This window comes from Hordeum vulgare, unplaced genomic scaffold (assembly GCF_904849725.1).
Source record: "Hordeum vulgare subsp. vulgare unplaced genomic scaffold, MorexV3_pseudomolecules_assembly, whole genome shotgun sequence".
NCBI lineage: Eukaryota > Viridiplantae > Streptophyta > Magnoliopsida > Poales > Poaceae > Hordeum > Hordeum vulgare.
Genome location: NW_025422569.1, coordinates 1 through 17,035, shown reverse-complemented (window position 1 = coordinate 17,035; position 17,035 = coordinate 1). Strand labels below are relative to the sequence as shown.

General features: G+C 36.7%; 8 non-coding genes across 8 annotated transcripts; 4 read left to right on the top strand and 4 right to left on the bottom strand.

The window, feature by feature from the left end:
* Positions 1-5,547: 5,547 nt before the first annotated feature.
* TRNAC-GCA lies at positions 5,548-5,618 on the top strand. The gene has a single exon. It is a non-coding gene; the product is annotated as a tRNA-Cys (tRNA).
* Positions 5,619-8,030: 2,412 nt separating this feature from the next.
* On the bottom strand, positions 8,031-8,104 carry TRNAD-GUC. The gene has a single exon. It is a non-coding gene; the product is annotated as a tRNA-Asp (tRNA).
* A 358-nt stretch (positions 8,105-8,462) lies between these two features.
* On the bottom strand, positions 8,463-8,544 carry TRNAY-GUA. Its single transcript has one exon. It is a non-coding gene; the product is annotated as a tRNA-Tyr (tRNA).
* A 650-nt stretch (positions 8,545-9,194) lies between these two features.
* Positions 9,195-9,266, bottom strand: TRNAT-GGU. Its single transcript has one exon. It is a non-coding gene; the product is annotated as a tRNA-Thr (tRNA).
* Positions 9,267-11,230: 1,964 nt separating this feature from the next.
* Positions 11,231-11,304, top strand: TRNAM-CAU. The gene has a single exon. It is a non-coding gene; the product is annotated as a tRNA-Met (tRNA).
* A 448-nt stretch (positions 11,305-11,752) lies between these two features.
* TRNAG-GCC lies at positions 11,753-11,823 on the bottom strand. Its single transcript has one exon. It is a non-coding gene; the product is annotated as a tRNA-Gly (tRNA).
* An 821-nt stretch (positions 11,824-12,644) lies between these two features.
* On the top strand, positions 12,645-12,732 carry TRNAS-UGA. Its single transcript has one exon. It is a non-coding gene; the product is annotated as a tRNA-Ser (tRNA).
* A 3,555-nt stretch (positions 12,733-16,287) lies between these two features.
* Positions 16,288-16,375, top strand: TRNAS-GCU. The gene has a single exon. It is a non-coding gene; the product is annotated as a tRNA-Ser (tRNA).
* The last annotated feature ends 660 nt before the right edge of the window (positions 16,376-17,035 follow it).

Here is a 17,035-nt window from a genome sequence, read left to right as displayed (position 1 = left end):
AAGCAGAGTCTCGCGAAACCTTCCCTCTTTACCTTCAATTACATCTGAAAGTGATTTGTATACTTTATTGTGACCATCCCTCGTCGGTTGCCCGCGGGACCCACTATCAAGAAGTGTATCCACGGCTTCTTGTACCAATTTTTCCTGGCACATTACTAAATCTGCTGGCGCTAATTCACTTCTTTTTAATAGATAGGCAAGATTGTTGTTCCGACGGATAACTCTCTTATAAAGTTCATTAATGTCTGAAGTCACTACTTTATCTCCAGACCTATAAACAATAGGTCTCAATTCGGGAGGAAGAACCGGTAATAAGCACAAAACCATCCATTCTGGTTCTACATTTGTTTGAATAAAATGTTTCGCCAATTGCATGCGTCTAATCAAAAAAACTTTTCTTATTCGTCTTTTTCTATCTTCCCACTCATCTCCACTATACCCCTCGTCTTCTAATTCCTTCCATTCGACCAAAGAATTCTCTATAATAATTCGCAAATCCAAATCTGCTAATTGTTCTCTAATAGCACCTGCTCCTGTCGCAATTTCCCGATTTCGAAATGTTGCAAAGCCTGGGGTAGAAAAAAAGGGAGAAATGCTGTGGTTACAGGATGCAATTTCCTCTTCGAATAAACCTCGTAATCGTAAAAAAGTGGGTTTTTTAGTGCTGGGCCTAGCAAAAGAGAAATCGCCGTATACTAGGCCCTCCAACTTCTTAAGAGGTTTATCTAAAAGATTCGCGATATAACTAGGAAGACCTTTCAAATACCACACATGAGTCACGGGACATGCGAGTTTGATGTATCCCATTTGATATCTTCGTATCCGAGAATCCACAAATTCTACCCCGCATTTTTGGCAAAATCTTTCGTCTTCGTTTTCAGCTCCGCTCGCTCGAGAATTGCCACAACCGCAAATCCCGCTTTTTATGGGTCCAAAGATTCTTTCGCAAAACAATCCATCTTTTTCTGGTTTATCGGTTTTATAATGAAAAGTAGAGGGCCTTGTGACTTCGCCAACGGCTTCTCCATTAGGTAGGTTTTTGTTAGCCCAAGCCTTTATTTGTTGAGGGGAAACGAGTCCAATTTGAAGTTGTTGATGTTTATATTGGTCAATCATAAAATAGAAATAAGAAAAGAATTTATATTTATTCCGATCAAACTTCCTCCCTATTAACCTGGAAGTTCTTTTCAGATACAAGGAAATGATTCAGTTCTAGAGCCAAAGATCGTAGTTCTCGAACGAGCACTCGAAAAGATTCTGGAGGATCCTCATGATTAGGTATTCTTTTTCCCCAGATCGTAGCATTAAGTATTTCTTGGCGAGCTATAAGATGGTCAGATTTATAAGTAAGTATCTCTTGTAAAATATGAGCAACACCAAATCCTTCTAAAGCCCAAACTTCCATTTCTCCTACTCGTTGTCCCCCTTGCTTGGCTCTTCCTCTAACCGGTTGTTGTGTAACAAGTGAGTAGGGCCCAGTAGAACGCCCATGAATTTTCTCATCAACTTGATGAATTAATTTTAAGATATAGGACTTCCCTATTAGAACAGGTTGCTCAAAGGGGTCGCCTGTTCTTCCATCAAATATTCTGCTTTTTCCCGGGTACTCGGGTTCAAATACCCATGGATTTTTTGTTTCTTTACTGGCTTCATATAATTCTGAAAACACAAGTTTTCTTGAAGCCTCTTGCTCATATCTCTCATCAAAGGGTGCTATTCTATAATGTTTCTTTAGCAGATCCCCCGCTAATCCGAGCGAGCTTTCAAATATTTGTCCCACATTCATTCGGGAGGGTACTCCTAAGGGATTGAAGACCATATCAACGGGTGTTCCATCTTGCAAATAGGGCATATCTTGCCTAGGCAAAATTTTGGAAATGATCCCTTTATTCCCATGTCTTCCGGCTACTTTATCCCCAACTTTGATTTCACGTTTCTGTAAAATATATACACGAACCATTATGTCGAGGGGGTCCCTTTGGATCCATTTCACATCGATAACGCGCCCTCTTCCACCTATAGGTAATTTCAGAGAAGTTTCTTTTGAAGTGGAAACCTCAAGGCCGAATATGGCCCGTAATAATCCAGCTTCTGCGATATATGATGATTCGCTCGCTATCTGAGGCGTTAATTTACCTACTAAAATATCACCAGTTTCTACCCAGGATCCCAACCTAACAACTCCATTTTTGTCCAAATTGCGGAGTAAATGTTCTTCTAGATGTGGTATTTCTTTAGTGATTTTTTCAGCGGAGCCCTGGCTTGTCGTATCCGTCTGAATTTCATATTTCCGGATGTGAAAAGAGGTATAAATATCCTCATACCAAACGTTCGCTAATTAGTACTGCGTCTTCAAAATTGTAACCTTCCCATGGCATATAAGCTACTAATACGTTTTTTCCTAAAGCAAGTTCCCCCCCAACTGTAGCAGCTCCTTCTGCTAAAATTTGTCCTTTTTTAATGGATTTACCCCGTGGAACCCGAGGTTTTTGGTGCATACAAGTATTTTTGTTAGAGCGACGGTGGTTAACTAAAGGAATACTTATAGTCTTCCCACTACTTGATAAAAGTATCTTATGACTATCAGTAGAAATGATCTTTCCCTCGCGTTCGGCTATAACGGAAACCCTCGAATCTAGAGCTGTTTGGCGTTCCAATCCAGTTCCAACAATGCATTTCTCGGACCGAGAAAGTGGAACTGCTTGGCGCTGCATATTAGAACTCATTAAAGCCCGATTCGCATCATTGTGCTCAATAAAAGGAATGAGAGAACCCCCAATAGAAAAATATTGGAAAGGAAAAATACTTCTAACATGAATCTGTTCCCATGCAATAGTCAAGAATTCTTGGCGGTATCTAGCTGGAACAACCTGTTCTTCCTGAATACCTTGATTCAAGGACAAAGAATTTCCTGCTGCTATCATATAATACTCATCTCTATTTGGTGATAGATAAACCACCTGTCTCTCTTTTTTTTCTTTTGCTTTCTCAGCAGATATTTCATAAAACGGACTCTCTATAGATCCCCACAAGTGATCAATTCTCGCATGAATTGCTAAGGATCCAGTAAGTCCAACATTGATTCCTTCAGACGTGTCAATTGGACAAATACGCCCATAGTGACTCGGATGAATATCTCGGCTCCGAAAACTTGCGGTTCTCCCCGTCAACCCTCCAGGACCTAAACAACTCACTTTTCGCCCATGAACAGTTTGTGTCAATGGATTCGTTTGATCAAAAACTTGAGATAATGGGTATGTGCCAAAAAAGGTCTCATAAGTAGTTATTAATAAAATTGAAGTTGAAGTTGGAGTTACCAAAGTTTGGGGAGTCGGTTTCGATTGACGTATGAATACTCTACGAATAGTTTTTTGAACTGCATGTTGTAAACGACCAAGAGCCAATCCGAATTGATCTTGTAACAGATCCGCAACCGAACGAATACGTTTATTTTTCAAGTGATTCATATCGTCATCGTCAAGTATACCCGTTCCAAATTTCATTCCAATCAAATGATCCGTAGCGGCCAATACATCTCGTGGTAACAAGAATGTATTGTTCTGAGGTATATCAAGATTAAGTCTCCGATTCATATTTCGTCGACCAATCCTTCCTAATTCACATTTTTGTTGAAAAAATTTCTTTTGTAATTCCTCGCATAAGGACTCCGAAAATACCAGGTCCCCACCTACACAAGCAAATTGTTGATAAAACTCCAAAATAGCTTTTTCTTTTGACTCAATCCTCTTCTTCTCCTTAGCATTCGGGAAAGACAAGAAAATTTCAGGGTAGGAAACATTATCTAGAATTTCTCTTAGATTCGAACCCATAGCTGATGATAGAACTAGAATAGATATCTTTTGTTTTCTACTCACGCGAGCCCATATCCTTTCTTTTTTATCAATTGCTAATTCCGATCTCCCTCCCCAATCTGATATTATAGTCCCGGTGTAGATAGAAATTCCCTTATGATCTAATTCCGAGCGGTAGTAAATACCAGGACTTAGCAATATTTGATTGATCACAATTCGGTATATTCCATTTATAATAAAGGTTCCTAAGGAATTCATTATAGGAATGTTTCCGATAGAAATGGTTTGCTTTTGCACATCGAAACCAAAAATTAATCTCGCAGATACATATAATTCGGAAGAATAGGTGAGTGATTCATACACAGCATCTCTTTCTTTTATCGAGGGTTCTAGCAATTGATATCCTTTCGCAAATAATTGAAATGCAATTTCGTGATCTGGATCTTTAATTGTTGGAAACTTGTCAAGTTCTTCTGCCAAGGCTTGATTAATGAACCTAAAAAATCCCTCGAATTGGATCTGACTAAATCCGGGTATTGTGGACATTCCCTCGTTTCCATTCCGGAGCATCTTAATCTTAAGTTTCCTGTTTATCAAAGAAAAATTCCATTATCAGCTCACTCTTCATCAATCCCTACGGATTGATCTAGCAATCATGGAATCTATATTCTGTTTACTGAATCACATGAAATTCTAGGGAACTCCACATACGTATTTCATATATGTATTTCATACATATGAATAGAGACCATTTCGACGAAAATTCTAGTTTACCAGGGGTACAAATGAAATGAAAATGAATTGCTAAAATATTCCTACAAAAAAAATTATGCCACTTATACTTTATAATATTCTAATCAGATTGAATGGCAAAGATTTCTCATTTTATCCCCTTTCTATGAATGTAATAAAGCCGTAATATAATACACTAGAAAGTTTTACTTTACTTCGATTTAGAATAGCGTGCTTACTTTAATTTCTAAAAATAATTTGAGGGTTCTTTTTTATTTCGGATCGGAGTAGTATAATTGCTAGAAAATTAAGTATTTCATTGTGGAATTCTAAAATAAAGTAAGTCCCTTTTTTAAGTACATGCCAATCTAATTATCCACCTCTCCCCATATCCATGCTTTTCTTTTATCGTAATTTCACTTGGGTAGGCCAAGATAGTCAGGTTATACTCTAATATCAGAGCAAATTTCCTTTTTTTATTCAAGATATTTAATTTAATACTTTGAAAAATTAAAGCACGATTCCCCATAGAGATATGTACATAAAGGGGATCTTTGGATAATAATGCTGCTCGGACCTAAAGTTCACCTATACACGGATTAAGCATAAAGCCATAATATTTTATTATGCCATTGAAATTGAAGGGGGGGAGATAATACCGATTTAAGAGTAGTTCACTACTGCAATTCAAAAAAGAAAGAGAATTCTAGTTAATGGTTCCAATTTGTTCTGAATTTTGCAGCCTGTGACTAGAAATCCACTTTTCTTCTTTTTCATCTCAATAGAAAGAAATGGGAAGTTTTATTGTGTTAGCAATGTATGTTTTAAGATAGAATCTATCGAGGAGAATAATCGAAACTGGATCAAAAAAAGCAGGAGTATCTTTTTTGAAAAAGATTGGAAAAAAGTAAGTTTAATTATATTCAAAATAAAAGAAAGGGGCTTTTCGTAAGAAAACGTGGATGAATACTTGCTGTTTTCTAGATTTTCGATCGGATTTTTTGGCGGCATGGCCAAGCGGTAAGGCAGGGGACTGCAAATCCTTTATCCCCAGTTCAAATCTGGGTGCCGCCTGATCAATAAAATACTTAGGTTTTCTAGTACTGATCGAATTCAATCAATTTTTACTTCGCATAAGTTCGGGCAAGAGAGTAACTAAGCCTGCCGATACTGGGTTTAGAGAAACCATACCATAGTTCTATCCTTAAACTAGGGTTAGGGTTTGTTTTGGCGGTAGTGGCCAAAATGGTTATCAATAGGGGTGAGGTAGTGTTTCCTTATTCTTTTATTATATGAATTTGAATTGGTTCTTAATTGATTCGATTTGAGAATTTTTAAATACGAGGATAAGATGTCAGAAATCTTGGTATCCAAAGAAAGGTCCCTAAGGGGCATTCTTCTCTTTTTCAATCTAAGATTCCAGAAGGGACTCCACGAAAGAATATCAAGACTTCCTAATTATCATACATTTTTTTATCGTACATCTTATGTGACCTACATACACTAGAGTAACAAAAGGAATAAAAAATCTTCCTATTCCCGCTTCTTCTATTCAGGACATCATTCCCGTACTCTTTCTTTTTTAAGGTAAGGAAAAAAGGGCTTTATAGTATCGTATTTTTAATGCTCTCTAATTCTACAAGAATTCCTATAAGAATTTGTTAGGAGTAAATTCCTTGAACTGATTGATCCATGGCCTTAGGGCAGAAGCCCTTTTTGACTCTGTACCCTTGATTCCACTATGATTATTGATCAATAGTAGAATAATCCCTTCATAGAAATAGGAGACATAATTTAGATGGATATAGTAAGTCTCGCTTGGGCTGCTTTAATGGTAGTCTTTACATTTTCTCTTTCACTAGTAGTATGGGGAAGGAGTGGACTCTAGGGATACGATACTACTAATTGATTAAGTAATCAAATTGTTGTATCAATTCTTTTTTTAATTGATCGTTTTGCATTAATTATTTTGTCAAACGTTATTCTTTAATCTTTTTCTTTAGTTTTGTTTCACTCCTGTAAGAAACTCTTGTATTGTAAGAAAGAGCCATTATACCAATTAAGAATTTCTACTAGAAATGACTAATGGTTAAAAAAAGTTCTATACATAAGAAAATTAGACTTTCTTCCACGGAACTATTCACGGCATATCACACATTTTCCATTTGTTTTATACTCTTTCTTTATTCTTAGAATAATTTTTATTCTCTTTTGAAGCATCTCGCGGGATATTTAAGCATGAAAGATTCGCTGGTTTTTTCCTTTTACTTTTTACTATAGTCTATTCTTATATTATTTTTCTTTCCTTCCATGGATTCTTTGGTCAAGAATTGTCTTCGATTTTTTTATTTTGACCTGATTGAAATTAAGTGGATGCAATGAAAAAAGAAATTGAATTAGACTACTTAACTATTTCAATCTACTAATCTATTCTATGTAGATTCAAAGATAATATAATAGAAAGACTCTAAAGTGTCGTAGAAAAAACTATATGTAGTTCTTTCTACCACACTTTAAGATTCCAACCAGATCCTTTCATTTAAGACTTGGATTTTTTTTATTTAATCCCTTTTTCATTTCTTCAATGATTAATTGGAATTCCACTTAATTATTTTGGCTGACTGTTTTTACATAAATAATAAGTAAAAAAGAAGTAGGAATTAGAATGAACAGTGCAGTAGCAATAAATGCGAGAATATTGACTTCCATAACCTCTTTATTTTTTATTTTCACAATAACTCGGGATGTAATCCCATGGAGAGGAAAAAGGGGTATCTTGTAAATTCAAGGGTAGGGCTTGCATTCTGATAATACTGAATCAATTCAATATTATGAATATCGGATCTATCAAATCAATTCATGGATGAGAGTTATATAGTATAACATAGGAAGATCCTATATCCATACTAAGACCAAAATGGGTTTTTTGATTGGATTAGGAATTCCCTCTTTTTTAATCCTTTTTTTTCTACTTTTTCTTTTCTATATCTCTAACCCACGAGCTTTCTTAATCTTATACAATTTCTCTTCCTTTTTCTTATAGTTATACATACAATTATGTATGTATTATATGAGCAACTTTCTATGGGTCACATAGACATCCAAATAAGCAGTAGAAGTGAGATGGGGAAAAGAGGTCTGAAATAAAAAGGGAATACAATTTATGTATGGATTCCGGTAAAATACCGGTACTCTATTCCATAACAGTGGAATAGGAAATTAAGATGAGGATGGTATCATCATAAAGAAAGATAGAGTAATATCCTAAAATTCTACTAATCCACATATCGTATGTGTGTCTTTCTTTATCTTTATCGATCGGGAGTAGTGAAAAAAATTCCTATACTCCTTCCCTCCCTCTTTAATGAGAGATGCAAAATAAAAAAGTGAAGTAAGGGTGCCCTATGGGTATTTGATCTTGCTCCCTGCCCCTTTTTTTTCATGGAAAAAGGAAATATGAATTTCTCCATTCATTGAACCCTAGTTCGGGACTGACGGGGCTCGAACCCGCAGCTTCCGCCTTGACAGGGCGGTGCTCTGACCAATTGAACTACAATCCCCGCGGGGTGTATGGCATACCCATTCTTAAATAGAACCATAAGAAGATTCGATTCGTCTGTCGTACTCTAAGAAATAGACGAATCATATACTACATACCCACATATTAATATTATATTATACGTGGGTATAGTGAGAGTGACATAACTAGTATGTCGTGATTTTTTATCACTAAAAATGGATAATAATCCACCCTTCAACAAGAAAAACTCTTTTGTTTGTAAGAAAGGAATGAGAGAGATATGGATTAGAAAAAAAAATCCCCTTTTTTATTTCTCTTTTATTTCTATAGATCAGACATTTTATTTTATGGGAGAAAAACAAAAGGATTTAGTTCATATTCACGAAGCCCTAGATTTTTGGGCCGAGCTGGATTTGAACCAGCGTAGACATTGTCAACGAATTTACAGTCCGTCCCCATTAACCACTCGGGCATCGACCCAGGAAGAATTTATTCTAGGGTTTTTGCTAATCTATGATTAACCTCCTTTCATAATACTCCCTACCCCCAGGGGAAGTCGAATCCCCGCTGCCTCCTTGAAAGAGAGATGTCCTGAACCACTAGACGATAGGGGCATCACTAGACGATAGGGCCATATACAACCGCTCGTGATTATACTATAATCATAGTATGAGCAGTTTTTTTGAATTGTCAATATACTCGAAAAGTATAACTAGATCCAAAGCAAAGAGTTTTTCTAACTTTTCTGCTATGTTTTCATCTAGGATTTTTTTAGTTGATGGTTAGATTAATTCATGGATCATCCTCTACCTTTTAGGGAAATTCATTTTAAATGTATAGAATAAGAATGGATTACTAAAAGGGATTCTAGATTAGTTCAGTACAGGTAGTTATTTTATTGATCTAAGATAAGATGAAAAAGAGTCCAATTTTTTTTTTATTTCCATTCCGTGCTTCATTTAGTGTTCAGACCAAAAATGCATTCATCCCGCACTAAGTCATAAAATTCTCTAAAGAGAAAGCTTCAAAAACAAAGAAAAAAGCGAATCAATTTAGTAGAAAAGTACTCTATCAGATTCGAACCAATGACTTACGTCTTAGCACGAGATTACTCTACCACTAATTTAAAAAGCCCTTTATCGGATTTGAACCGATGACTTATGCCTTACCATGGCATTACTCTACCACTGAGTTAAAAGGGCTTTTTATTTAATTCAAAAATTTGCCACTTTGATTTCCCATTATGGGTCTACTGCATAATGTACATATTATATATATATAATATATAGAGATATAGAGAGAGACATTATGTATAGATTGTATATGTATTGATATCTTGAGAGCTCAAAATAAAATTAAGAAAAAAAAACATACCCAACTCTTCTTGGTTCATGGTTTTCCGTTTCCGAAGGCTAGTAAAATAGGCGGATTCTGGAACCCCAAGGATTCAATGGTATATGGAAAATATAAGATTTCCAATCCTAGCGGGAAAAGGCAGGGAACAGATACCCAATAGGATAGGATCCTTGGGAGGAACTTTTGGTAATGGCCTTGATCCTCTATGCTATTTTTTATGTGTTCTTAGTTCTATTGAACTTTTTTGATTCTTTTAAACAAGAATCTAATAAACTAGCATTGAGTCAGTGGAAAAAAGGAGAGAGAGGAAAGTGTTAAATGGAGAGAGTCGACTAATCATAGACTTTTAGGATCTTCTTTACATCAGGTAAATCTGTCAGCCCTGTCCGTTTTTTTCTTTAAGTTACGACTCTTTAAGTTACAACTCTTTGCTTCTTACTTCTATCAAGCCATAGGGAAAGTCTATGATGAATTTGGAAAACTCATCTCACTCTTACTCTATGGCTCGGACTTAATGGGGGAAGAAAACATCTTCTATAATTTCTTTTTTGTTCAATTCTGGACAAAAAAGAAAAGGAAAAAAGGAATTTATAGGGACAGTGTTACCCCCTATATCCCCTAGTTTATATTGTAGGAATAATAAAACAATTTAGCAGTCTGGCACACTTACGTCCTCGCAAAGTAAATAATGATTATTGTAGTCGTAACCGTAGAATAGGATAGGATCCTAATCAAAATAAATACATTTGGTTCAGGCGCTATTAGCAGGGTAAGAAGAGATTTATTTTACAGACCAGAGGGAGAGGGGCTATCTAAATCCTAAAGTAAAGGCGCGCGATCGAAGTAGAAGTACCAATGGCTCAGTGTCATGAACCTTCTCCATCTGATTCAATAAGGGGGAATTAGCCTCCTTGTCAAATGGCTATCCTTGACAAAGGGTACCATTTATACCATAATATACAATGTAGCGGGTATAGTTTAGTGGTAAAAGTGTGATTCGTTCTATTAATAACTGAATTTGAAATGATATACTTAAGGCATCCTTAAGTTTTTTTTTTATATTCCGATGAAAACTTTAGTTCTTATAAAGGATTAAATCCTTTTCCTCTCAATAGCATATTGAGGAAGAATATACATTCTGGCGATTTGTACCCAAAAACTAATTTAAATTGCATCCAAAATAAAAATTGGATTATGATATGAGTACAGAGTCGCGAAGCATAATTTTGCATTGGATTTAAGTATTCCAATTTTGAAAATATGAGTAAAGGATCTATGGATGAAGATACAAAAAAGTTGATTTCCAATCGTAACTAAATCTTCTTTTGTTAAAGGATAAGGAAGCCAAATAGCTAAAAAACGATAGTTTTGGTTTACTAGAACCATCCGCATATTGTTTCAGCTCGGTGGAAACCCAATTCTTTTCCTCAGGATCTCTTGAATGAAATTAGGGAACGAAGTAAGTAGATTAGATGGATTTAGATAGAATTTCTATCTCCTACTCTATAAGGATCATCTAGAAAGCAGAGAGCTTTGGTTCCATTCAAATAGAAAAGCTGACATAGATGTTAAGTGGTGAGAATATCCATAAAGGAGCCGAATGAAATCAAAATTTCATGTTCGGTTTTGAATTAGAGACGTTAAAAATAATCAACCAACGTCGACTATAACCCCTAGCCTTCCAAGCTAACGATGCGGGTTCGATTCCCGCTACCCGCTCCATTCTGTATAAAAGGAGTATTCTATTTGTCTAGACATGTTAAAGGCTTGTATTCAAGCCTTTTTTGTCCACCAGTTTCTGGTACTACAGAGCGGAGTAGAGCAGTTTGGTAGCTCACGAGGCTCATAACCTTGAGGTCACGGGTTCGATTCCCGTCTCCGCACTTAGCAGTCTCTATAAAAGGAGTATTCTATTTCTCTAGATATGGTAGAGGGGCGTATCCAACCCTTTTTTATTCATTAGTTCCGGGCCCTAGAGGGCAAAATTGAGCAATTTGCGAAGCCACTTGCCTTCACAAAAAGAAGGCGCAAGGCTTCTCCCTACCTTGCAGAAAATAAAAATGAAATGAAAGGGACAGTCTACCTCTCCCTTCCTTTTAAAAACAGTTTGCCCGTTGTTTGTCTCAGTTAATACCCAATTTTGGGGCTCTGTTGGCTAGTTCTATTTCTGCCTCCGGAGCGCCCTCTTTTTTTGAGGGGGATGCAAAGGAAGGGTAAATATAGTAAGGGATACGGCACTAGACTAATACTTAATTAATACTTAATTTAATATAAGTAGTTAAACAATTAACTAGACTAAACTTTTTATCATAGTACTTTGATAAATTAAGCGGGCGAGCGGCGGGAATCGAACCCGTATCTTCTCCTTGGCAAGGAGATGTTTTACCATTGAACTACGCTCGCTACGGTATATATTTTATAGCGTATATCCGCTTGGGTCGACCGTCTATGTCTGGTCGACCGTTTCATTTCATTTTCTATTCTATTATATTAGATATTAGAGTTTTCCTTTTTTTATTATCTGTCAATGAATATTCTAATGGGAATTTCATAATACTGAAAGAGAAGAGCTAGCAATTCGGAACGCAAATTGCGTTTTAATACGTCTCACTATTCGAATTTTTTAAATGGCCTTTATTATTTCTTTTTTATGGGGTTACTAAATATTAACCAAATTTAATTTAAGAAATGAGAGAATTCAGAATAGCTACGAGAAAGACTAGTCCAATCCATAATGATGTACCGGAAAATACAACATTTTTATTATTTGACCAACCATCAGGAGAAGCAAATACAAGGGGTACACTAATTACTAAGACTGAGGAAGTCGCAATTAATGCAAAAACAGCTAATTGGAAAGCAATAGTCATATTTCTAATCCTCCAAGCTACCATCAAATAAAGTTGACTACATATTTGATCCCTCACTTAACCAAAATTGTAAAAAAATACAAGAAGTAGGAGGGGTTTAATCATGAATCCATTGATTCTTCTCTTTAATTAAAATTTATTACTTAACCTCTTTTTTATTTGGATATGGGGGTGAGAGGAGGTTATTTAGTCTTTATTTCACAAGCGGTATAGCGGATCCTGTATCCGTGTATACAGTATACAGAGATATATCGAAAAGGAACTTGTATCTGATATCTTTCTAGAGGTTAATAAATATTTTTATTTTTTATATGGCTATGTTCTATTTGTAGGAGTAAATAAGGATTAGGCGGTGGAGAGATGGCTGAGTGGTTGATAGCTCCGGTCTTGAAAACCGGTATAGTTCTAGGAACTATCGAGGGTTCGAATCCCTCTCTCTCCTTTTGCTTATTGAATACGTTTGTTTCTTTCATTTTTTTTTATTCTGTCCCTTATCTTTCTTTCATAAAAAGGAATGAATGGCTCGGCTAGATAGAATAACCGAGCCAGAACAGAAAAAAAGTAGAACAGGTATAAATAAGAAAATCTTAGTTAAGAGGGTTCATGTAAAGAACAGGTTCCAAATCACGATCGATTCCCTTTTCAAAACCTGCTGCAGCAGCTCGGGCTCTTCCTGCATGCCATAAATGGCCCACAAAAAAGAAGAATCCTAGAACAAAATGAGAAGTTGATAACCAACTTCTAGGAGAGACATAATTAACTGCATTGATCTCGGTCGCTACGCCACCCACGGAATTTAAAGAGCCTAAAGGAGCGTGGGTCATATATTCTGCTGAGCGCCGTTCTTGCCAAGGTTGTATGTCTTTTTTCAACCTACTCAAGTCCAAACCGTTGGGGCCCCTTAGAGGTTCTAACCATGGAGCACGAAGGTCCCAAAAACGCATAGTTTCCCCTCCAAAGATAACCTCCCCAGTTGGGGGAACGCATTAGATATTTCCCTAAACCTGTGGGTCCTTGAGCGGATCCCACATTAGCTCCAAGACGCTGGTCTCTAACTAGAAAAGTAAATGCTTGAGCTTGAGAAGCTTCTGGCCCGGTGGGTCCATAAAACTCACTCGGATAAGCTGTATTATTGAACCATACAAAACAACAAGCGATAAAACCAAAGACAGATAAAGCAGCTAAACTATAAGACAAGTAAGCTTCTCCAGACCATACAAATGCACGGCGAGCCCATGCGAAGGGTTTGGTTAAAATATGCCAAATTCCCCCAAATACACAAATAAAACCCAACCATACATGTCCACCAATTATATCTTCTAAATCATCTACACTAACAATCCACCCTTCTCCCCCAAAAGGAGATTTTAGTAAATAACCAAATATAACACTGGGGACTAAGGGTCAAATTGGTAATTTTTCTTACATCTCCCCCCCCAGGGGCCCAGGTATCATATACACCGCCCAAAATAAAGAGCCTTGAGTACTAGAAGAAAAGCACTAGACCTAACAAAATTAAGTGAATACCCAAAATTGTAGTCATTTTATTTCTATCTTTCCAGACATAACCAAAGAATGGAAAAGATTCTTCAAGAGTCTCGGGTCCCAGAAGCGCGTGATAAATGCCACCGAAGCCTAAGACTGCGGAGGAAATTAGGTGAAGTACGCCAGATACAAAGTATGGAAAAGTATCTAGAACTTCCCCCCCTGGCCCTACTCCCCAACCTAGAGTAGCTAAGTGTGGAAGTAAAATCAACCCTTGTTCATACATGGGCTTTTCTGGTACGAAATGGGCCACTTCAAATAGGTTCATTGCTCCGGCCCAGAATACGATTAATCCGGCATGGGCTACGTGAGCTCCAAGTAGTTTACCGGACAAATTGATAAGTCTGGCATTCCCAGCCCACCAAGCAAAGCCGGTGGTTTCTTGGTCACGACCAGCTAAAACGAAAGTTCCATTAAAGAGCGTTTCCACGTGGTAGAACCTCCTCAGGGAATATAAGATTTTCATGAGGCTGATCCTGAGCTGCCATCCACGCACGAATACCCTCGTTTAAAAGAATATTTTTGGTGTAGAAAGTCTCGAATTCAGGATCTTCCGCTGCACGGATTTCCTGGGAAACAAAGTCATAGGCACGTAAGTTCAGAGCCAAGCCAACTACGCCAATAGCACTCATCCATAAACCGGTGACGGGTACAAATAGCATAAAGAAATGTAACCAACGTTTATTGGAAAAAGCAACACCAAAGATTTGGGACCAAAAGCGGTTAGCAGTGACCATTGAATAAGTTTCTTCAGCTTGAGTTGGGTTAAAAGCACGGAAGGTATTTGCACCATCACCGTCCTCAAATAGAGTGTTTTCTACGGTTGCTCCATGAATAGCGCATAGCAGAGCCGCGCCTAATACTCCGGCAACTCCCATCATATGAAATGGGTTCAACGTCCAATTATGAAATCCTTGGAAGAAAAGGATGAATCGAAATATCGCTGCTACGCCAAAACTCGGCGCAAAGAACCAACCAGATTGCCCCAGTGGATAAATAAGGAATACCGAAACAAAAACAGCAATTGGACAGAGAATGAGATTGCATTATAAGGCCGCAATTGAACAGACCGAGCAAGTTCAAATTGGCGTAACATGAAACCTATTAGTGCAAAAGCCCCGTGGAGAGCTACAAAAGTCCATAGACCGCCTAATTGACACCAACGAGTAAAATCTCCTTGTGCTTCTGGCCCCCATAGTAGCAACAAAGAGTGTGCTAAACTATTGGCAGGGGTAGAAACTGCTGCGGTTAAGAAATTACAACCTTCCAAATAGGAACTTGCCAATCCATGGGTATACCAAGAAGTTACAAAAGTTGTCCCTGTAAACCAACCCCCTAAAGCGAAATAAGCACAAGGAAAGAGCAATAGGCCAGACCATCCTACAAAAACGAAACGGTCCCTTCGTAACCAGTCATCCATAGTATCAAATAGATCATTTTCTTCTTTAGGAACTCTACCAAGGGCTATAGTCATAGTGATCCTCCTATTCAATTACTTCAACCATTTCCGAGCACCTCATATCACTTTCCAAGGCATATGATAGTTTTATATCTGTGGACGATTTCTTTCTCGTTCAATGCCCTTTTTCAATGGTCTCGAAGAGAGAAATTTTCCATTTTTATCTATGGAGTCACAACCGAGGTCGTTGTAAATCCATGAATTTGATTCGATTTGTTTTTCTTATCTTATACTTATAGAAATAAACCTTTGAATTCAGCATTATTCCAAGACTCCTATTTCAAAGTCTATCTTTTAAGGGAAAAATGAAAATAAAAGTAACCCCTTTTTTCCCATTCCCTCTCTATTGCATGGGGGGAAGAACTAAAATGGAGGATTCTGAAAAAAAAAAGGACCTTCGAAATCAATTTTTATGTGTAGCGCAAAGGAGTTGCGATTTCTTCTTATTCCTATAGAACATCTAGTAACAAGAATATGAAATCGTAAATAGCGAAAAATTCTTGTCTTGCGCGGTCTAAGTCTAAGGAAATACGAAAAATTCGCTTATACAATTTCATCTACATCGAATTTATATATCAGAATAGCGGATAGAGGCATCATTCAAGGAGTCAGGTCTACTTACTTTATGCTTCTTTCCAATTTTATGGTGGATTTGATAAGAACCCTTTTGCTTTCTTGATAAATAATCGACAAAAAAAAAAAAGCGTTTTTTTATATATAGCTTGTTTTATTATAATTATAACAAGTCCTATATGGAAATGCCCGCTAAAGAGAAAATCTATTTGATTGTCTCTCGGTCAATATCGATTTTTACAAAGAAAAAACAAGAATTTTCTTCTTTTTTTATTAACATTAAGAAAAAAGAATATAACTAAAATGGAATTGGCAATATAATTTTTATAGACTTTTGAAAGAAAAAAAGGGGTTTTTTGCAACCGTTATTTCTTATTTCTTGCCTATATCATATCACGGAAACCTTTCGCTTTGGAACGTGGAGAGATGGCTGAGTGGACTAAAGCGGCGGATTGCTAATCCGTTGTACAATTTTTTTGTACCGAGGGTTCGAATCCCTCTCTTTCCGCTCCCTTGGATCATTTGGGACTTTCAAACTGGAAAGAATTCTGACCCCCGGATTTTCTCATAGATAAATGTACGAAACAAATCCAATTTGTAAGAAAAAAAAAAATTGAATTTTTACTCCTCGCGTCCAGGATTCCGTCCTGGATCATTAGATAAGAATCCAAAGATAAAGAGTGAAACAAAGAATATCACTACTGTATAAACAAAAAGTTTGAGAGTAAGCATTACATAATCTCCAAGATTTTTTTTTAAGGAATAGATTACCAGTTTTTCCTTACCACACGGATCCACTAGGATGGTTTTTTTTGATACCTAAAAATGCAAAAATGAATTCTGGAAAAAAATTGCAAGAATTCATTTATAATAAGAACTCTTATCAATAGCAAAAATAGGGTTAGGTGGTATTGAATAGGTATTGTGTAGGTACCTAAAGGTACCTGCTCAACCTAGGTGCAGGGGAGTAGAAAGGCTGATCCAAATTTATTGCTGTAGCTACCCATTCAATGTAGAATAATTTCAATTTTAGAATTGAGGGTTCATAATATAAAAATATAAAACTTCTCGCTTTTACCCATTTTAATTTTTTTTTTTGGAATGAACACATCATTCAATTTGGCATACAGAGTACTAAAGATTTCATCGAAAACTTACAGCAGCTTGC